This window comes from Melozone crissalis, unplaced genomic scaffold, assembly GCF_028551555.1.
Source record: "Melozone crissalis strain CALT ecotype California unplaced genomic scaffold, PUWL_Pcris_2 ptg000008l_1, whole genome shotgun sequence".
NCBI classification, from domain to species: domain Eukaryota; kingdom Metazoa; phylum Chordata; class Aves; order Passeriformes; family Passerellidae; genus Melozone; species Melozone crissalis.
Window position 1 is genome coordinate 17,869,818 of NW_026535786.1, and position 22,823 is coordinate 17,892,640.

The 22,823-nt window shown below is 37.8% G+C and overlaps 1 long non-coding RNA gene across 1 annotated transcript in view; it reads left to right on the forward strand.

Moving 5' to 3' along the window:
• The first annotated feature begins 551 nt into the window (after positions 1-551).
• The window catches only part of LOC128933151 (uncharacterized), a 73,937-nt gene continuing 51,665 nt past the window's right edge, over positions 552-22,823 (forward strand). The window contains exon 1 of the long non-coding RNA XR_008482757.1: positions 552-613. This is a non-coding gene — a long non-coding RNA (uncharacterized LOC128933151). The remainder of the gene's footprint in view (positions 614-22,823) is intronic.

Here is a 22,823-nt window from a genome sequence, read left to right on the forward strand (position 1 = left end):
AGATTTTTGAACATTTTAGTCCTTAAAGCCATTTCTAGCTGAAAATATGAAAATGTTATACATGTTTTTCATTAAAAAAAAAAAAAAAAAGAAATTCTTTAGACTCAGTCTATTAGAGAACTTGTCTCTAACTTTTTCCAAAATGCATTTGAATGACAAACATAACAGGCAAAACTTTGGTTGTGACACACAGTTGGTTTTATCCCTAAGATAAATTAAACCACACTTAATGGAAAAAAATTACTTTTTTGAAGCATGGAGTCTTAGAAATCGCTCCCTACTTATTTTGTGTCCAGCTGTATAACTTCCCTCCCTGAAGCATGTGCATAGCATAACATTTAAAATACCAGTACATTTAGTTTACTTTTTTGTCACCTGTGCACTGCATGCAAATGTGTAGGACTTTGTTTTGTCTTCCCTCAGATAGGTGTATGTTTATATATATACAGCATTCCACCCACTTCCCCACTGAACACCAGCTATTTGACTGTTATGGAAACTCAAGGGTTTTTGTGTGGAAATCCCTAAATATACTCATTTCTTTTCTTTACAGCAGCATAAGAAAGAAGTGTTGAGAGCTGCTCTTAACCCTTTTGGAGGCCAAAGTCAAAAGGTAAAACCAAATGCTAATGTTTGTGTTTCTGAAGGTGTTGACATCATAATTGTTTGGAAATGCTGTTTCCTTATCACATCTAAACTGAGATTTCCCACAGGAGAAAAGCAGAGATACGGTAAGAGGAATCAAAACATTATTAGGCCTCTTTAAGAGCCACCAGCATATCTGGGCATAAATTATACAGGTAAGTTACAACTGGTAAACTGCAATTATCTGTTTTACTTAATATGAAAACATTGGCGTTGAGAGTCAATGGGAATTTCAGTAGGATTTAATATTGCTAAGGATTTAATGATTTTTGTCTCACTATTACTTGATAGTTTTTATGATATATAAAGTTTTTTCAAATTACAGTAAAACAAATCCTGTAGCTCTTTTCTCAGGCAAGAGTCCCTCAATGGGAGTTTTGCCTGAGTGAGAACTGAATGAGGTCTAAATAATTAGCAATTAAAATATTCAGTTATTGTGCTACTGTATATAACAAAGCACTGGAGGTATTAAAAATTGCTAATCTCCTTCTTATTAAAAGGAGTTAACTGCTAAACATAATACAGTTTTGCATTTCTATCATTCATTTTTGCAGTTCATTAGTAGAGGTGAAATGTTTGTGACAAATAGTCATTTGAACTTTTAAGGGATTGACTTTGTTTTCCTGGCATTTTAGTTAATATTTCCAACTGAGTTAATTTACAAGCAGAAGTTTTTGCGTAAGCTGTGGATTTTAGTAAAAAACCTGATCATGAGCAACTTCTCACATGCCATTCATGAGTATTTGCAGGAGAAAGCCATTGGTAGGGTACTCCTCAGGAGGCAGGGCTGGGCAGTTTGAGTATGTAATTTATGTATGTTTATGGCAGTTTGAGTATGTAATTTATATACATTTTGATCAAGCAGCCTGTTGTAATGGACTCCAGTGATAGGTTCAGGGCTGTCCAAAGGGTTTGCTGGACAATTTTCAATGAGACACTGGCATGTGAACAGTTCAGCAACTGGCTAAGGAGCAAAGCTGTGCACCCCAGGCCCCTTAATTAGCACATGAGCTCTTTATTACCCTGCTAGTTAATGTGAGGGCCAGGCTGTGCTCTCATCCTGCTTCACAGTGCAAAAGAATGAGTGAGATGCAGCTCCTGCCTCCTTCCTCACGTAGCAGCAGAGGAAGTGTGGGAAGGGAGAGTCATATTTGGTGTTAGAGAACAGAGTGGTGAGTGAAGGTGGTAACGGGTAGAGGAGGAAGATGAGTTTATGAAAAGATTTGGTGACAGGTGAATTTCCCAGGGGAAGGCGACACCCTCAATGCTATTTCCCCCATAGTTACTCCCTGGAGTAGATTTTGTTATTTACTATGCCTAAAGGGGTATTTTTTCTAATCTTTCTTTAGAGACATTTAGACCTAGGCATTTAATTGTGCCATATAACTTTTGGCAATTCAGGCCATGATTCTGCAAGGATTTACACGTGTATTTCACTTACAGCATTATGAGTAATCCTGTTGAAATACATGAGATTAATTGCAGGACATAAAGTTAGGCATGTATATTTGTCTTTGCAGTAAAAGAGGTGTAATTTAATTTATTTATTTACTTTCAGGGTGGGAAATTATATTTTAAAATACATAAATACATGGGATTTTCCACTAATTTTGTAACAGTAAAAGAGGAGATGAATGGTAGCAAAATAAGCTTTCTGCTTGCTCCCCAGAATTACATTTTTGTCATGTTCTCAGCTGTAAAGTATGGGTAAGAATAGGGTGTTAACATTTTCCTTTTTGCATGAACAGTGAAACCTCCAGCTAGACTGAGATGATCATATGATTTATTATAGAGGAGTGAACAGGACAGAAATCAAACAGGAAGGTATGTGTGCTTGTGTGGACTCTTGTTTATAATTTCATCAGATTGGTGCACACGTCAGACATTTTATTTAGTGATAAGATATGCAAATTATTCTGGAGCCAGCAGCAATACCTTCACCTGAATGTCAAAACTGGCAGAGATTTTTAAACCAAACCTCAATAACAACTTGTATTTTAAAGCAACTATTCCTAAGATATAGCTACCAACTACAGACGAGTAAGTGCAGAATTGTTTCCTACTTTCCTTCATACAATTTTCCTTCCTCTCTTGTTTACCTCCATGGAGGAACAAGGCTGCAGGCTTACCTGTAAATACTGGGTGTAACTATGGGCAACAATGCAGATGAGCTACAAAGGAATGTGGAAGTTTGTGCAGAGCACAGGAATGCATTCATGTTTGAAAATGGGGACACCCAAGGAATGAGACGCACCAGAGGAGATATCTTCTGTTTCTCCAGATGCCTACATCACATCTTTGTATCTCTGAAGGGATGGGTAGCACAGACTCTTCATTTCAACTGCTTGCTCTGTCTTTGGTTTTAGTTTTCTTTGCATTTGTGTCCTTAAATCAGAATGTGGTAGTAGAAGCCTGTGGATACAAAGAAACATTTGGATGGTAGCTTTGCCATGGGATTGAGAGCTGAAATTCCTCAAAACTGTTGATGTTTAGCTGCTGGGGTTTTGGTTTTAAGTGTACATACACTCACGAGAAAAAGGGTGAATATGCAGCCTGGGATTTAAATGTTAGATGTGTTTATTTTTTGAATCCTTGTTCAAGTCAGTGTGCACTGACTGTAAAGTGACAATCCTGTGCATTTTCCCTAGATTCCTCCTCTTCTCTCTGTGGATGTGTGCACATAACTATGTCCAAACTCTTCCATCTGAAGTTTTCCCAGGACTTTCTTGGCTTGTTTTCTTCTTGTTGTTGGTTTTAGTGAGTGTACCTAATTAATCAGAAAGCTATCTGGACTAAAAACATCCAACAAAGGGTAACAACTGAAGTTCCTGACTGGAAAGATATGACCTGTCCATAAAATGTAAGTCCTATAATACATTCTCATGGATCTGGGTGCTCTTTGTGAAAAAGCCAAAATACTAAAGTCCTACTGCTTTTGTGTATTTGGGCCACTGCAACAGAACATTTTGTTTACAACAACTAATTCTAGGACCTACTTTGGTGTTGTGGACACTTGATTCCTACCCACTCAAATGGAAGCACTTCAAAATAATTAAAGTAAATGAATTATCCACACACAGAGCAAACCCTTTCAGAGGGAAAGTGAGTTTAAGGAAAGCAAGAATCTGCTTTTTTTGGCGGTGTGTTTCTTCTGAACCATGTATTTCAAGGTCTTCTTAAATAAGAAGCCAATGCTTTTGTTGAAACATAAAAAATAAACCTGAATTTTTGATTGCCATTTCTGCTGTGGCTGATGAAATTAAATCATTGAAAACTAGAAAAAAAAAAAAAAGCCAGAGGAAATTTGTCTTTTCAAGCTGAAGTCCAGGCAGTAGTGTATGGACTCTGCAAAATGTTTACTGAGGTAGCACTGGAAGAGATACAGTGGGTGTTGTGATATGTTCACTTTTAATGCACTGCTGTCAAAGAATTGGGAAGATTTGGAAATATTTGAGGGAATTTTCCTGATAGGCTGTAGGAATTCTCCTGGTTTAGTCTTTCACCTGAATGGATGCACTTTAACCCTCCGTTGCAGTCCTGGTGCCATGGTTGCAGCTTCCAACATTGACGCTTGGCCAGTTGCCACAAGAATTGATCACTTGTTTCTGTATAGGGAATAGTTGCCTAGATTGGATACCAATAACCTTGTTAATCCTACCAAAACCTATGCATTCATGTTTGATAAATGTTGATACTGGAATCTGTCATGTTCTTTCAACGTCAAGCTTCACAGGAAACCTCTGCTTCCATGCAGAAGTCCTCCTTTACTTGCAGCTTCAGGAGGTGAAATTCAGCTTCTTTCTTATGTTGACACTACATTTGCTGGTTTTCTTCACTGCTGAATCCAGGCATCCAGTAGCATTCCAGAGGGAGAGGGGACCAGCACTGCAGCCTGCACTGCTGTTTCTCTGCTTGGGATGAATAATGGCCCACTGGGCTAGTTAACCATTACACTGACTTTTTCCTGTTCCTTCATAGCTGATTTGTGCCAAGGGGACATGGGTTACCAGAGCCTGAACCCAAAGTTCAGTATTGTGTGTTTATGTGTGTCCATGTGTGTTTATGTTTACCTGCATGCATGTCTGTGTGTTAACCAGCAGATATTCTAGTAAAAGTAACAGTGCCAGGCCAGTGTGCCTGCTTTGAGGTATAAATCACTGGTAATATTTTACTCTTCCTCCTTTACTGTTTTTGATAATGAATGTGAAAGGATTGGCCTCTTAAATCAACACACTGGTTTCCTCATTCAGTTCTTTAGCATGGAGTTTCATTATGCTAAAATTCTCTTTCTTAGAGCACATTTGAATCGTGTGGCCTGTGATTCATGTTGTTTTGCCAGGGGCCATGACCTGATAGATCCTCTATGAAAAAGATAACTTCCCTCTTCACTGAGAGTGAAAAAGTGGTGGCAAGAAGTATATGCCATGAAAGTTTTTTGAGATTCAGAACAAGGTATTTAGCTACCATGGCTGTTGATCAGATATGTGCCAGGGTCAAAGCCAAGAAGAAACTTTCAGTCATTCTCATTTTCTTCTTCATCTGAACTGCAGATCATCTGGTAGTATCTGAATGATGGCACAGGTGACACTTGCCACTTTTGCCACATGGAACATAATTTGACTTTGAATCTTTGTTCTGTGCCAGTGACTCAGTTTACGTTTGTCAGAAAGGATAAATAGCAATTTTGCTGTCCAGATGTCACATTCAGGTGTCCAGACAGATTAAAGTACTGATCTTTAATATCTCTGGTGTTTGTTTTGGGAAAGTTAATTTTCTTCAGTGGATAGCTCAAGACAGTGACTTTTTTTGCTTCTTCTCCTGAAAGATTTCTCTTCCATTGTCTTTAAAACAGGGAAGACTTGGCTTCTCTATTTTTCTGTAAAAGTAGAACGTAGCTTGACAAGTACTTAATTGTAAAAGAGACGGCTAAATCCTCCATCTGGTGGTTCAAGATTTTAGCTTCAAATGTTATTGTGTCCTGCAAAGTTCAGGAGATAGATATTGCACTGAGTAATATGGTGAAATAATTTCCTCCCTCCCTCCCTCCCTCTCTTTCCTTTCCCTCCTTTCTCTTTCCTTCTCTTTATTTCTCTTCTCTTTCTCTTTATTTCTTTCTCTCTCCCTTTCTGTGGTAGTATCTCCCTTTTTCTCTCCCTGTCTGCTCTTTGAGTAGCGGGACATCTGTTCTCCTGTTAGACCTGAATCAGACATTTGTGTGGGGACACTGTGATGCTGCTGCTGAACACCTTCCAGGTGCTTTTGTTGTTCTTTCAGTAAGCCTTCCAGTCAAAGCCAGCCTTTAGTTGTACAGTAGTTTGATGAGCAGAGCAGCATTCCTGCATAACTTCCTGCATAACTCAGAGTTCTCAGAAGTGTGGGCTATTAAAAGACCAACCCCTATTTTTTCCTGCACCATGAGTGAAATGGCAGACAACAAAATGAGAGACAGCAAGAAGTCAGCAGCCATGGGAGCTGGACCACTTCTGTGGCAGCAGCACATTTTAGTGCCAAGAAGATGAGCTAGACCATTTTGACTTTGAAAAACAGCTTTGAGGCCATTTCAGTCATTCACTTTGGGTCTTTGGTATCAAACTTGTATCATTCTTACTGATATTAATAGGACTTGAGGGATTATACAAGTCTCTATGCCTTCCAAAGGCATATCTTTAGGATGGCAGAGAGAATTCATGAAAGTAGGCAGAGGCTCTTCTGAGAGAAAAGCAGCCGAAAACTTATATTTTTTTCTGGCAAGAAATCAATATTGAAAAAAGAAAAAAAAAAAAGAAGCAAGAAATGTTGCTTCTTAGTCACTTATAAAGCATTTTAATTACATAAGTTTTTATAAATCTGAATTGTGGTCATTAGCTGCAGAACTTTGATCTGAAACTTTTTCCTTCCTCTGAATTAAAATATCTTTACAATTATGTTTATAGGCACATTTAAAAGTTTGGGGTTTCTTTATGAGAAGGGACTGCCCCAAGATGTCAGTATCTCTGTCTAAGTGTTCTCTCGTAAGTTACGTTTTAACAGTTTGATTGCTGTGTGGCTGAAACACAATGTTCCAATCCCACCTGCCTGGCTGGGCTATAAACGTGAGATGAGCTCTTTCCATATAAACTTTAAGCTTCCTTGAAATTCTGGAGGCCACCAGACTGAATCACTCTCAGGTTAACTCCTTCACCAAGACTGGAGACTCTTATCATGACTTGAAACATCATCAAGAAAAAGCATCTTTCTCTTTGCCTAGACATTATTCTACATTATACTAAATTAATTCATTTATGGGTAACTAAACCTTTCTAGATCTTGGGAAATTTTTTTTTTACCTAATGAAAGTCTTTATGTTTGAGAAACAGCTTTTCTTTCGTTATTTTGCAATTAGTTTTAAAAATCTTCATCCTCCCACTATTCTTCCTTATAATTGGTGACTCTGAGCAGAGAGACGTGTGGAGGCAACATTGCAATGTGAAAAACCTAGTTATTATCCAGACTGATCCAAATATGCAAGCCCACCATCCTCTCAGGCTCTTCAGAAAAGTGTGGAACTTTTTTCCCAAGCAGTTTCCTCCTCCTCTGGGGAGGAGAGCTGCACAGATTTTTGTAAAATGCCCTCATCCCTCTACCTCTCAGGCAGATCTCCTTCCTATAGTTTGGAGAGCTGCCTGTGGATTTTTGAGGAGACAGTTGCTCGTGTATGTACACTGAACATCCATGGCCTGCAGGTAATCCTGTTATCTCTGGGACTGTGCTTTAGTAAAATAGATTAATGTTCAGTTACCCAAGCTTTGTTTATGCCACTACTGAAAGGCAGCAGCAGGTGAGAAGTAACTTGAATATGCCCTCTCCTGGTGTTGTTGTATTAAGTGCTGTTTTCATTCTCCATTTAGGATTTCTATAATCTAGCTTTAAAATGATGAATTCTTTAAGTGCTTCAGATCCCCAGAGTCATTCTGTAGTGTTTTAAGATGCTGGACTTTGTATTCAAGAAGTGACATGACCTCTTCTTCTTTCTTCTTGGGTACAAAACCTCATCAATTTTCTGAAGAATACATGTGCCTGTAAATAATTTCCATCTCATAATGAAATCGATGTTTATCTGAATATTGATGCCTTAAACAGCAAAAGGAAAAATATATTGAAAACAGGTATTTTTTCACTTTGAAAACAGGTATCTTTTCTTTTTTTCTTATGTAGCTATTAACAGAGTAGTTAAACTTGTACTTACATTTTCAGATCACATTTTTTTTTAATATTGTGTTGAGAAGGAAAAATATCAGTTTAAAAATCGCACTTCTGCGTTAGAAGCCTTTTCCTTAATATATGGTAATATGGGTGTTAGGGTTAGTTTGGCATATTGTAGGAAAAGTACATATAAGCTTTGAGCTTAAATTTTGAAACCTGTACAGGCAAAATTATGTACAGTTGATCTGGATATAGCTTCCAGAATTGCAGAGTTTAGCCTTTAATTAAAATGTTACTTTACATCTATTTTGTAAATCAAGTAATAATAAAATGTGTGGTTTTTTTAAAAACAAAAACCATGATTTAGCAGGTTTTTCCTGCTTTTTTGATCAATTTTCTAAGCAGAGATTTTTTCTTGAAGTCTTGCCAATGGCAAAAATAAGGAGGGAATGTGTGGACTCATGCAGAGTGCTCACTAGGGCAAAAAAAAGGGAAAAAATAAAACCCCTAAGCTATGTCTGAGGAAATGTCACATTTCTCTGATATGAATGAAATGCAGAACTCACTGCTTTGAAAAAATCAAATGAAGTAACCTCTCCATTTACAGAACAATTTCTCTCTGTGTTCCATTTCCATTTCTTATTGGAAATCAAACAGCTTTGTTTTTCAGCACTTCTCCTGCAAACCTGGTCCCTTGTGCACACACACAAAACCCCCTAAATCTAAGCATCCTAGGGAGTCAAAGATTTTGGAAGGTACATTTTTCATAGATAGTTATAAATATGTATTAAAAATTCCCATTGCACGAATTTCTTAAGGGGATAATACATGAAATCGCAAAGGAAAATGTTATGGCAAAAAGTACTGAAGCAAACTGAAATTTAGATCTTCACATTAGGAAGACTCTGACTGAAGTAACAACATTGCTCAGATGCTGAAAACGGAGCAGTTGAAGTAGAACTTGGTTTCAATCTGAGGCTTTGCTTTTGACCTCTTGCTGGTTGGGAGTTCTAAGACAACATCGGTGTCATCTTCAGTTGCCTCTAGGATCTCTTCAGTTGTGGAAGATATCTGCCCAAGAAATACAACTAGAATTCTTCATTCGTTTGTACAACTTCAGGGTATTAATTCTTAACACAGCTTTCAATGAGGTAAGAGTTCAGAGTAATTCTTACAGGAAATATTCAAGTGGATTATCCCTGGAAACCAGGAAAAAAGATTTTAGTTTAGTTAAGTTTAGTTTAGTTTAGTTTAGTTTTTTAAGAGGAGAACCTTGAGGGTTCTTGTGGGCTTTTGGGGGGTTTCAGCTTCTTTTCTCCAGTGCACTGCATCCACTAAATGTGAGGTGGTAAAACTTTTTCCTTCCACAAAGCTGTCATTGTTTTAAGGCCATTCTGCTCCCTCTGAACATGTATTGTAACAGGTGCCTCACTTGCTTGGCTCTCCTGGAGAAGTTTTATGGATTAAAGCACCACAGGTACCCTGCACAGTGGCACTATTAACAGTGTGGAATGAGATTGGGAGAAAAACTCATATAGAAGCTACACACCTAGGTGCAGTTAGTAAACAGAGATAGTTCCCCTCATTAAGCATAATTAAACCTAATATTGACTGCAAACTGTTACTTACCTTAAACTTCTCTGCAGACATTGTGGGAAAGGGATTAACTTAGCAGATAGGTACACTAATTACTACTTTCTTCACATTAAAGTTACCATCAGCAAGGCCTATATTCATAAATAAAACATAGTAGGGGATGAGAGACTGAGAAATATGTAAATTCATTTGCAGGAAAAAAAAAGACCAAATTAAAAAAAGAAAGTTGAGTGATGCTACTGGAAGCAAAATGGCACTCTAGCTAATTACCATGAAAAGTATGATAAATCATGGACGTGTATCCTTGACTTCTGACTGATAGAGCCTGCAGAGTGCAATCTCTCATGCGTAGCTGCCTCTGACTGATTTAAACCCCTACCACTATCGAGTTTGATGGGAAAGCACAAAAGTGTGTTATTTTATTTCCTTGGCTATTGTTGCTACCTCTTTCTTCCTAGAAATGACTTGCAATTATTGTAAAAATACAGTCTGATTTCTTGTCTGCAGAAGAATTGTTGTTTGATGCAATTGACAAACAAAGGCTCCAAAGACGGTCTACTTATGGTTTAATAGCTGCATTTTCAAATGCAATTGATCTGGTATATTGAGACGACTATAGGGATATAATAAAATGTCAAGGGAGGGGCTGCTTTTGCTTTTTTATACTTATTCTCATGGGATAGACCTTGAGTCCCACAGACAAGATTAAAAGTCAGAATCAGTTTAATTTATGAGTTTCTATTTGTTTTCTGTAGATTTTTAAGTGAGTCATGTTGTTGCTCTGTGCTTCAGCTTTTTTATCTGTTTCTCCCAAATTTCGTAGTTTTCTGCACCTAACAATTGCTGCAAGGGACTGCACACACTTAGGATTATTCAGATGAGAGGCTTGCAGGATGAGGCCATACTATGTGTTATCATGTCAGTGCTGTTACTGCTTAATCCGGTAAATACTTTAAATTTGAATACATAATGGTGGTGTGATTGTTGTTTGTGGGGTATTTTCTGTTTTCCTTGTATATCTGTCTGGAGTACTTTTTTGGTTGAGCCATATCAGAATAAAAGTCCCTTTTGTTGGGCTAGCTCACACCAGAATAATCTGAGGAGAGATTTATTATGAGTGTCCTGACAAGGGCATTGCCCAAGCCACAGGCATAGGAGAATCTTGAGTACACTAGTATTTAATGTGCAAGGTGGAAATTTACCATCACAGTGGTGTTCTTATTATGTAGATATTTTAACACAAAATTATTATTGGCTTCTACTGAGTATTGGCCTTTAACTTTTTATGAAAAGAAATTCAATCTTTGTAATGCTCGCTGTTCCACGTTTTACTGAAAGAAGGGGAGGGAAAAGTGGTTATGTTCTACTAACAGATAGGTTCTAAACAGTGAGTACCTTGTTTGTTAAGTTGTTTAATTTATCTTTTTGGTTTCTTTTTTTTTCCCTGGAGATATTTACCCCTATGATGTTGATATGATGTATATGTAGGAATAGGTAATTTCCAGGTAGGGGTATTATGCTTCAAGAAACAATGCTTATGTATTAACAGTGTTTTCCTGCTCTGATAGCCCTTACTCTTTGCAGCTTTTTGTGTAGCCAGCAGCAGTGTTTATAGATGTTATGTGCTTTTTGCAGTTTCATTGAGTTTTGACAGCATAGAATCTGAAGAAATATTTCAAAATTGTTTCAGAGCTGCAAATTGCTTTCAAAATTTACATGGGTAAATTCTGCAGTGACTTACACATTATAACAGGTAGTTAGCAGAGCAAACAGATGTCCTCTGAGCAACAGTCCAAAATTATTGCTAGCTAGCGAAATCACAGGTTAAAGTAAGAACAATTTACTGGAGTTAATACAAATATAAAGGCTAGTTTGTTGCAACATTAAAAAAAATGCATGGCTTTTCTCATTTAGGACTACATAACTGGAGCAAGGAGCTTTCACCTGGGATTCAATCTGAGGAGTTATTTGTTGGGTCAGCTTCTTCAGAGAGATTTAGAACAACTCTGTTATGGGCAGGTTTCTTTTTTTTTCCTGGTTCTCTTCCTTTTCAAAGGGAAGACAAAAAAGGTCAATATATAGAAAACAGAGAAATAGACTTGAGACATGGATGTTATGAGGCTTCACAGCCTGTAAATTTCTGTTTATGATCAAGGTTCCTGGCCAGACTTCTCCAGAATTTTCAGCTAAATGTCATAGGGAGTCTTACTCACATTGTGTCTGTAACAGTGAACAGCCTAAATCCTGGGCAGGCATTCCAGCATTTGGCCTGTTAGTAACGTCTGCATGGTTTTTCTGATTAGAAATTGAAATTGGGTATATCAGCTTTGTAAGGAAACTTTGCAAACAAGTATTTTTGATAAACAATAAACATTAGGAAAACTCCATTACATAAGAAATGAGAATATAAACTCCAACCATATTTTTTGGGAGGAAATAATTATTCTACTTTGTATGTTAGTATTCTAAAACTAAACTGTATTAATTCTCATTTTCCACCCAGCCAGCTGGTGTCCACTGGATACTTAAAGTCCAGTGGACACAATGGTAATTTATCTTTTTGGTTTCTTGTCAAAATCATTCCCTCCAGTTCTTCTAAGAGCTCTTAAGCTTCTAGCAAAACTATTGTCTAAGTAATAACAAACTTGAAACCCAGTCAACTCTGCAAAGAATTGGCCAAATCTGTGAATTCATACTGAGGCAAAATTTACACTGAAGTCAAAATTAGGAGCTTTGTCACTTACAGGATTTCTGTCAGGCATAAAATTCTACTTACTTTCTTCCCCTGTGGTAAGGATGACTGAACACACTTTTAGATTGTTAGAAAGTTTGGACACAGAAAATCAATTTTTTTTAAATTAAGGCATATATTTTTATGAGCATTCTTTTGGGAAGGGAGTATCTCATTTAAGTAATAATATTTCTTAAATAATAGTAGAGTGAAGTATTTGAAGATTATAATTTTCATTCTCATCAATATCTGGACAGCAGGATCCCATGACTGACTCAAGATAAAATGACTAAATATGGACATATTTTTGCCAAATACAATGTAGAAATTGGAGACCAAGCTTTAAAAGATGGATGGTACTTTTTGTATGAATTTAAGTCATATTCTTAATCAACTGGTTTAAATTTATTTGAGTTAGGCAGAATGTGTCTGTTTTAAACACTCTTCCATTTTGTACTGGGTATGTAATAGGTTTCAAACCTTTATTCAGATACACTTAGGTCTTAGAGAAAGTCCATTATTTCTCCATCTGAAGTTGTTCCCAGTGGAATGCTTTCAAGAACGGCAGTAGTAGAGCTCATGTCATTGTCCTCCTATCAGAACCTAACAGGAAAAGTGTGTGGCTGTGGGGACACTTTACCAGCACCTTGGCATTTTCCTAGTAGATATCGGTAGGTTCAGTTACTTCTTTTGCCATGTTAAATACTAGTGTGCTTTGATACCTGCACTTCCTTGCTTCTCCTGCTTCCTATTCATTTTCCTGTTTATTCTTATCCTTCCCCCATAAATTGTGTTCTCCGGTGTCTCTTTCTCTGTTTCTGTTTTTCAATAGCTCTGCTCTTTTGTGACTAAAGCCCTGAATTTCATTGTCCTTACTCAAGTAAAACACCTCTTGAAGTCAGTCATGGGCTTATCTTCCCGTGTTTTGGCCTTTGATTTGTTGGGTAATTACATTATATCCATAGCAAACCCTCTTTATATTGGGACATGGGCTTCAGTCAGCCTAAGGCCAGTTAATTATACATTTACCTGTAGAATAAATCTGCTTACTTCCACTACCCCATTTGGAAGCTTGTTAGAAATGTGCATGCTGCTTTAACATGCAAATTCTAATGAGTAGGTGGAGAATAAGTTTTTTTGTCTCATAGGTTAGTACCCATTTAAAGACATAGATGACAATCTGCTTGTTTAATGTTCAGTAAGATCTCAATGTTGAGTGTCCAGGGGGTGTGAAGTGCTTAAAACAAAATAACTTGGGAGCTGAGGAGATAATTATATATGAGAGGAAATACTGGGAAGGGCAAAGAATGCAAATGAAGGCAGGCCAAGATAGATTCAGTGCCACAGACAAACTCCCCATTTACCCCTCCCTCCAATACACAGACAATACCTTCAATAGCCTATGTGAGTTGTTGTACATTCTGCTACATCTAAAATGTGCATGCATTGCTTCTACTGGATATCCAAGTCTCTGAGACCACCCTGGTTCTTTGGAGTCCCAGGTTACACTTCTTTTGTGTTGGGGAGAAAGTAGGGAATGTAATTTCATTGTAGAAGAAGGATTTTATTTGGGTGTTGCAATTTTCTGTTAAGATTATTTCTTACTGCCATGAAATGGAACATATGGGCCTTTTACACAAAAGATATAAACTATCAATGTCAGGTGATTGTAAGAGATTGTCCAAACTAAATGCAGTTGTCCATAATTAGTCCTGTACTTCATTTCACCCTTTGCTGAAAGAAAATAAAACCCTGACCACTTTCTCTCTTACCAAAATGGGAGACTTTCTGTCTGCATCTCTGATGTGTTGTTAGGCTGTAGCAAAGTGCTTACGAGTGAAAGTGTTCTTACCCCTCTTTCCCTTAGCATCTACTATTGGCAGTGGGACTTGGGTTTCTCAGTTAAATGAATTTTTTTTTGCTCCAGTTGCCTGTTCTTCTGCATGTCAGATCCATTTCATTTTAGATGCAGTGGATTATGGTGCTTTAAGGACATAGAGTAGCTGCTACATGCCTGTGAGTTAACAAAATTTAAGTATTTAAATCACATAGAAAAATGAAAAGTGTTTTTTCCTGTGTTTGGAATGACTAGTAGCTTTACAGCCATCAAACTGAGCATGGAATGACCAATTGACCTTTCCACTTTGTATGTTGACTGGTGACTAAAAATTAGAAGTCTTTCCACCCTTGCCATGAGGTTATGAGAAGTGACTATGTAGTAATTAATGCTTCTGTATCATTTTTTAACTGCTTCAGAAATATAATATCAGATGCTCAGATGGCATCAATTGGCTTAGCTCCACTGAAGGCAACAAAATGCGATGCCAACTTATACCAGCTGAGGATCTGGCCCACAGTTAAAAGGAAAAAAGGGACAGGCTGCCAATATGGCAGGGAACATATTGAGATTTATGGTAGTGACTTAATCAGTAAAAAGTTCTGCTTCAAGTGGTTGTCTCTTTGCACATTCCCATTAGTCACTTGAGCTGGAGATATTTGAAGCTCTAGCACAGCCTCTGTGGGCACATTTGTGCTCTTGCACTCTGTTCCACACTCTGTGCTCTTAAATATCTGAAAGCATCCCACATCACTCCTGTTCTTCTAGCTGGCAATCTCTCTTCAGAGGTCTACAGAGATTCTGGGCCATACATATTTTTTGACATAATTTTAATTTGGATGACAGTGTTTTTTCCTTCTTGCCTATATTTCTGGTGTTGCTTTCTTAATCACACCTGAAAATAGGAGGAATTTCATGTCTTTTGTAATTCTTATCTAGCTGTTCTGTTTGCATTTAAGTATTATGTTAATCTTGATAAGAATAAAAAAATCCAGTTTGCTGCCTTTGTATTCAACTATGTATGTAATTTTTTTACTTGGAGATAAGGTGATTGTACCTAATGTAATACCTGTAAATTTTTTTTCTGCTATAAATATGATTGAATAATTTGAAGGATAGAAATTCTCTTGCCTGTATTACAAAGCTAGTGAATGAAATACTCATGAAAGATGAAATGGTTGTAGAATCTCCCCAACTTTTTTCTCCCTTAGTAATACAACCATTTTAGCATTTGGTTTATAATGAGTGCTGTCTCTAAACTTGTGAGCCACCCCCAGTTCTGATACCTTGTTCTTGATTGTTAACAATGTTCAGAGAATGTAGTCTTAACAATGCCCAGAGAACATAATCTTTTGGGCCTGGAAGTCTCCATGCTTGGTCCCATCTGTAATGTAGGTTATTCAAGAAGCTCTGTGATGCAATCTTGTAATGCAAAGTTGAGAAAACTCTTCTCTTCTGCACTGAAATACCTGCCTTGAAAATGTAACAAACTGATTGATGACTTGGAACTGGACCTACAATATTACATCCGGCCACTTTTGGATCACACCCTAAAAATACATTTTTAAGCAAGATAAACTTTCAGAAGTAGGGGTATTTGAATATCAAAAGCCTGCAGAGTTTGTTGAGTTTTATATATGTAATGAATTTTCTATGCTGTGGTCTAAAAGTATAGAAAAATAAACTAATCATTCAAACCTCTCCAGATACAAAGCTCTGTTTTTTAAGAAGTTTCAAAGGATGCTTTGAATGACACTCAGTCTTTTACCACGATATATTTTCCTGCACTTCAAAGTAAGAATGAGTCTTCTGTGGCATCTGTATCATGTAAGGCAGGACACAGTGTTAACCTCTTTTTCTTTTAGTTTGCTGATTATTGTGGGTGTCAAAGAATCCAGTGCTACCTCAGCTGGAGGACTGTTGCGTGTTTTAGGAAAAAAATACCGGAAAATATTTCTGTTTCAACCAACAGTTGGAAGTTTAAACTTAAAGCATGTAGCATCTTCAAATCCCATTTGCTGATAATAGTAATAATATAGTTCATATAAACTCTTGAAAATATTGTAAAGTACTTATGGGAAAGGTATGAGTTGTATAAAAATATTGCAACAAATGTTTAAAGCCATATTTTTTCTTATATTCTCAGTGGGCTTTTTTAGAAATTGCATGTATTTTACAAGTTTCCAATTTATATCCATTTTTAGAAGAATCTTAGAGTGGTTTTAAAGTAGCATTGTCCCCATTTGATAGGTGGGGAAACAGAAACACAGAACAGGTAAGTAATTTTCTCAAGGTTGTAGGATAATTCATGGCTAAAATAGGGAAGATTCTTTCTTGGCATTGAGTGTTTCATGCACTGTTCTGCTGCTTCTCCTCTGTGTTAAAGAATGCTGCAGTACCTTTGTGATACATTTTAAAAAGAAATGCAACTTGTGGTCTCCTGTTTACAGGTCTCTTTTAAAGCCCTTTTCTTTAGCTGTATATCTTCATCTTCTATCCTGACCTCTCGTCAAAATTAAATTTTTATACACCCAAACCCCACAACATAGTGAAAGACTAAGTGTCATCTTTGGCTTGCCTGGTGTTAGAGTCAAAACCAGAGGGCAGAATCTAGCTAAGAAATACTGAGTTTAAATTCTTATAATTGTACTTTAATGCTTCAAGAATTGTTTCCTGTATATTGGACCAGAACAGAAGGTTAGTAGGAGATAGATGTCCCCAGTTATAAATAATTGTGACAACAACTAACAGTACAGTGCACTTGAAAGAACAGTTATGTCTTGCTGCAAAATGCATCCTAACTACAAAAATGACAGCCTGCATGGTGCTGTGGATGGAGGGCAGCTTGTACTGCTATTCAGAATAATAATATTAGCTTGTATCTGCTTAGAATATCTCAGAGTTTTGTAAATATCTCCTAGAAAGTAATTCAATGTTTCTTATTTTGGTATTATGTAGGAGTGCAAGAAGACATAGTTTGTAAGAAATTAGCAGTCAGATTATAGTACTTCTGTGACACAATGTATAATTGATATTCTTTAAAATTACAGTGGCTTTTACCTTGCAAGCACAGTGTTGATGCTACACTTTGTGGTCGGGCTGGCACCAGTGAAGACTGTGGTTAATCCAGTTTCTTATTTTACAGAAGTCACTGCAGGAATGGACACATTGTTTTTTCAGGCTCCTCAAAGCTTTGCTGAGGTGCACACATATGATGTAATTTGAAGGAAAGTTTAACTTTACAAAAAGCATGGCTTCATCCTACAGTTGTTGCCAAACTAGTGAATCCTGGCCTGTTCCATAACATCAAGGATCCCTACTTAGAGTTTGAAGAGAGTTTATTGAGTCACTGTTGTCATTAAACCTTATTGCATACTTCTGTAAGATGCTTTCTGTTCTTGGACAACCTAAGAAGTGTCTTCCCCTGCTACTAAGCCCTTAGAAACAAATCTGACCTGCACTTACATTTGAGTCCTCCCAACATGCTCTCATCATTCTCATGCCAATGTCAGTCTTAGGAAAGACATTCCCCAGTGAATGGAAGGACACAGTTTCCCCTGCCACTGGAGGCTGTGTTGTAACATGTGGTGACAAGTAGCATTATGTGCATATATTCCTAGGATTATTTGTCACCTTTGGCCCTCCCAGGTGAACAGATCTGCATGTGGATCAATGGAATCAATAGGTGGTATCTTCAGATTTTTCTCTTTTAGATGGGATAAGTTCCTGTTGTAACCACCTCTGTATCAGAGGGTCGTGTTTATTTGCCAAGTATTGGGATGCTCTGAGTATTGTTAGCATGATTCCTGAACTGTATTCCCATAGGAACTTCTTACTTCCACATCTGTGAAACTGGAGGTGCATAAAGGGGAATCCAAAGCTTGTCAGTATCTGTCAGCTGCAGATCTGGACAGCCTAAGAAATGCATCATCTCAGGCAAAGAGAGGGAAGGATATACCCTGCACTTAACATGGAGAAACATGAAGTAGCTTGTATTGCTGTCTAAATATTTTGGAACTAATCAGACGAATAAAGCTGAAGTGGTAGCCAGTAAAATGTCTTCTTGGACCTTCATTACTGTATAAGCTGTCTGAAGTTGATGCAGAAAAAATAGGTAAAAAGCTTTACTAACACTGACTATTTTTTCCTGAAATAATTGGTCTATCATCTCAAGAGGAAAGTAGCTTTAGAGAAGCTGAGAAATGAGCCTGTGTTGAAATTTTCTATAGCATTTATAGCCTTTTCCTCTCCAGCTTCTTGCCCTTACTAGAATTATTTATTGTTTATCTCACTGAAAGTGAACTTAAATCTTAGTTCATGAGCTAGTCTTCTTGTAGAGCTAGAAGAACCTCCTACTCTTACTGTTGAGCACAGCTCTGACAGTAGATAACCAAACCACAACCACATTGACCTTTTTGTGCTGGGGGATGTTAAGCAGCAAATTGAGATTATTGGGTTATCTGATGCCCTTACCCCTACAGTATCCCACAGTATCTGTGGGATACTGTAATGTGCTTCACTGGAGAAACTCTGATTGTTAGGATACTTTGTCCTTCACCATTAGGAGTTTCCAGGTCAGAAGAGCTAACAAAAAACAGTGTAAGCTAAGATAGCACAAGAAAACTTGTTAGACAGAGCCAATGCTTCTGTCTCCTGGTTCTACACATGTCATGGGATCACCAAATAACAAAAGCATCATGATGAGTAATTCCAATTCAGGTTTAGAAGAATACATCAAACCATGTAGTGCTGGATAAGACACCTCTAGAATTTACAATATTCATCTAGTGCCTAGCCCATGGCAATACTATCCACAATAATTATATGCTACGCCAGCTATCTCGAGGATCAGTTTAGCAAGAGAGCAGTTGCTTTGCCCAGGGAAATTTAGATTAGATGTAAAATTGGATTTTTCATAAGGCCTTGTTTTTACCTAGCTACGAATGTTTCCTTAGCACAAGTGAAAACTTTACACATTTTAGCTCAAACTGTACTCTACTAAGCCTCCCACATTTTTACCCATCTTCTTGGCAGTCATCCCAAAATATGTTTGGGTTGAAGCATTACACATTACATTTGGTGAAGCTTTAGCATTCCCTGTTGCTCACATCAATCCTTATTTCTGTTTGCTTTTGTAATTTACAGTTAATGAAAATTCTAAGTTTACCTTTGTTTTTGTTGGCGTCTGTACAAGAGAACCCTTTAGCCTTTTCAGCCTCACATCCAAGTGAAAAGCTGGATCCAAAAGAGAAGGTAAAAACCCTATCTGAGTGCTTCCAGTTTAGCCAGAAGCCCTTAGCATGCATGTCAGCATTGTAACATTACATTTCTGAAGGAACAGCAGAAGAGCCTTGCTCAGGGCTTGACCTGTGCCTGTGCTTGTGAGTGGGCTTGTAAGTAGCAGGTAGAGCAGCTGATCCCAGCGTGAGAATGCCAGATCTCAGTGGCCATCTGGTTAATGGCCTTAACCAGTTCCCACTCCCTTCCAATTCAGGCAAGATTCTGCCTGAAATTAACAGGAATTTGCCTGATTACCAGAGTGGGAGCGTGGCTAGTAACAAACTCGTACTGATGACCTTAACACAGCGTAGGCAATATTGACAAAACAAACCATTCTGGAGTTAGTGCCGTCTTTTCTAACGAGCCTGTTAAAAGTTGACTCACAGATTTTCAGTTCAGGAGATACAATTTGTGTTTACCTACGGTACCACCTATGCACTGAGTTGTGTATGTACAAGGTTATAATGTTAAGCAATGAGCTGTAAACAGATGGTACATGTAGAATTTCTGTACATAAACACAATTAGATAATGTACATGATTTGTATTATGCTTTTTAAGCCACTTATTTAAAAGACAGTTTTGTGCATTAAGAATTCCTATGCAGCTATCAAATTATTATAAAAGTAAGCTTTGAAAGGCACCCTTTTCATTTATTTTTGGTACTCATTACACATTCTGAATCATTGCTTCTTCAGAAATGTTACCTCCTAAATTAACAAAATATTTTGCAGGTGAGAAACACTGACAAATTTTTAAAAGTGTGTAACAAGAATTATAATATGGTTGCATATTTCTGGGAAAAGCCGGTTTCACTAAGCCTGACCAAGCCTTCCTGCTTCTGCTTATAGTGCTATGTACAACCTGTTTTTCACAGGTCATCAAAGTGTTCCATTATCACTGGGAACTCTGATCGCATTTTGGAAGTTCATTTCCTGCTTTCTGGTTCTTCTTGTGTGCCTGTAGCAGGGGCTGTGCAGTGTGACATGGGAGAAAAGCACTGTTTGCACCTGTTTAAAATCTCCAGTGCTTTGTGTGGTTCCTGGGCAACAGGCAGGAATCCTGAAAAGCTAGGCTGCACTCGCTCAATTGTTGCTGGCAGCTGTGACTTTGAGAGAGCGCAGAGCAGCTTGTTAGCAGGTTGCCTGTGTTGTGTGACATGCACCAAGCGTGTCAAACCCTGAGCTCAGCTCGCTGCCTCTGCTGCCTGCAGTCGAGGCCGGCTTGCCTGGGGTTGCAGCCTTGGCCAAGGAAAGCATTACAGGCATGTAAGGTGAGTTCCTCCTTGGTACAGGGGCAGGGAGGTGAGGCAAGGAGTTGTGAATCGGTGCTTGCTGATTAGAGAAGGGGAACGGTGGCACACAGGTTCTCTGCTCCAAAGGGTGCTATTTTCCTCCAGCAATTTTGTTCTTTTCAGACTGTGTTTGCAGTGGTGGAACATAGAAATGCAGGGGATAAGATGAATTTGAGTGTGAAAGTGTGCATACAGACACATGGATACATTATATATGCATTACAGTAGGGAAATACAAGATGACTTCATTGGATAATTTTAAATTTTATTATGAGCTTTGATTTCTGGTCTCGTTTACTTTGAGGGATCAGGATCAAATCAATCCTTACAACCTTGATCTTGGCCTATTTAGGCAGCATCCAAGCAGCAGATGCAGTCACACTGTTTGACTGGCAACTTCAGACCATTTCATCTTCATATCTACTCAGTTTGTGCTTCTTGGCTCAATAAAGCATCTCTTTGCTCTTGTAAAAGCAGTTAGTATGTGATAAATCTAGTTAAACAAACCAAAAAACTACAGCATCCTTACAATCTGTTGAAAACTACATCATGAGATGAGAACAGATCTGCCATTGTCTTGAGATCTGTTTGCACCCTATGCAGTTTTAACCAAGGAGTGATCTATAGACTGATCTCTTTTCTCCAGCTCCAGAAAATCTCCTTTAGACACATAATGCTAATATTGACAATGGAAGTCATTATCCCAAGATGAAGAAAAAGCAGAAGGAAGTCTGGCTACTAAGGAAATTAGATACACTCATGAAAAAAAAAAGCTTATCAAGGACCACTTAATGAAATGATAATCTAACAAATACATATATGTATATATATGACATATATAACCCCTTGATCAGAAAATCCCTGGCCAGAGGCTTGCCAGCAACTAGAAAGATTTAGTGCCAGGCAGCAAGACTTCTCATTTGTCCTGCCCACAGGTACAGTGAGTAACTGCCCTGGCTAGGGTCAGGGACATGCTGTTGAGGCTGTCTGCTGGTCTGCAGAGGGATGTGATGTGGGCATGGTAGGTTTTTATTTGAACTGTGCTCCAAATGCATGCTTCAGTGCTTATCTGTTGTTGTTGTTCTCTTCTTTATCCGAATAAAGAAAGCACTAGTTGTCAGGTACTGAGGGTAAATGTGATAAAATTAATAGAAACCAAAGTATGACATAATCATGTACATTCAGCACGAGTCCCTTGATTTATTTTGTGATCAGAGCTTTTTGTTTCCTCATCTAGAAAATTGTGATAATTGGTGTTTATCTCATATTGCTGTACAAAAGCAGTTATGTTGTAAACTCTCTTTTCATGGTCGTCCCTGTGTTTTTCTGTTGTAATTTCCTTTTCTGTTTTAAACTTGGGTTATAATCTGTCTTGCCATAAAAGGCCTTCTGAATTCATCTTCTGACATTAGTTTGGCTATCAAATCATTGAAGGGAATAAACTGAGATATGTGTGTAATCTGTGTGCTGTTTTTGCTGTCTTCTGTCATGCAGGTAGGACTAAAAAAAACTTGAAAGTTGACATCCCTTTAGTAGGAACTCTCAGTTTTTACTCAAGAACAAGATACAGGAGAATTATTTTTTAGGAAAGTATTTGTGGCCTCTTTGGTTGGCCTTGTTTAGCACTGTTCTTGATACCATCTCATCACTGCAGTGAGAAAATTGCAGGTTTCCTCCATCTCTGCAGGTAATTTGGCAAATTCTTTTTAATATGGCTCCACTGTTTCTAAAATTAAAAAAAAAAAAAAGATCTGTAGGACTTATGTCAGTTTAGAACATGTTGTTAGCTGGCAATAGCAACTGTGCTACAAAGCACACACAAGTCAGGGGCTGGATGTTTGTGAAACACATGAGAACAGGTGTTGCATTTTCTTATGTACTGCTTCATTTTACATAAACTGTATAGCGCCAAAAACACCCACTCAAAAATAAAGTGCAATAGAAAAATGGCATTCAAATGTTAAGGATATGACTTAAAGCTCTTGCAGCCAAGTACAATGAGGTTGAGAGACTTACTCAGTTTATAAATCGTACTGTTGTCTCAGGTATTCCAGCTGCTGCAGTGGGGAGGACAGACCGCAAAAAGAGGATTATGTGAGATGCCACATGTAGGTAGAGTAAGATGAACACAGTAGTCTGAAATTCTAGTGGAAGTACATCTGAAAATGTAGAATTCTCTCTTTAGTTTCTAACTTGTGGCCACCATATTTTAATTCATCTTGTGACTCCTGTGTTTACAACATCCCTGGATTCTAACAG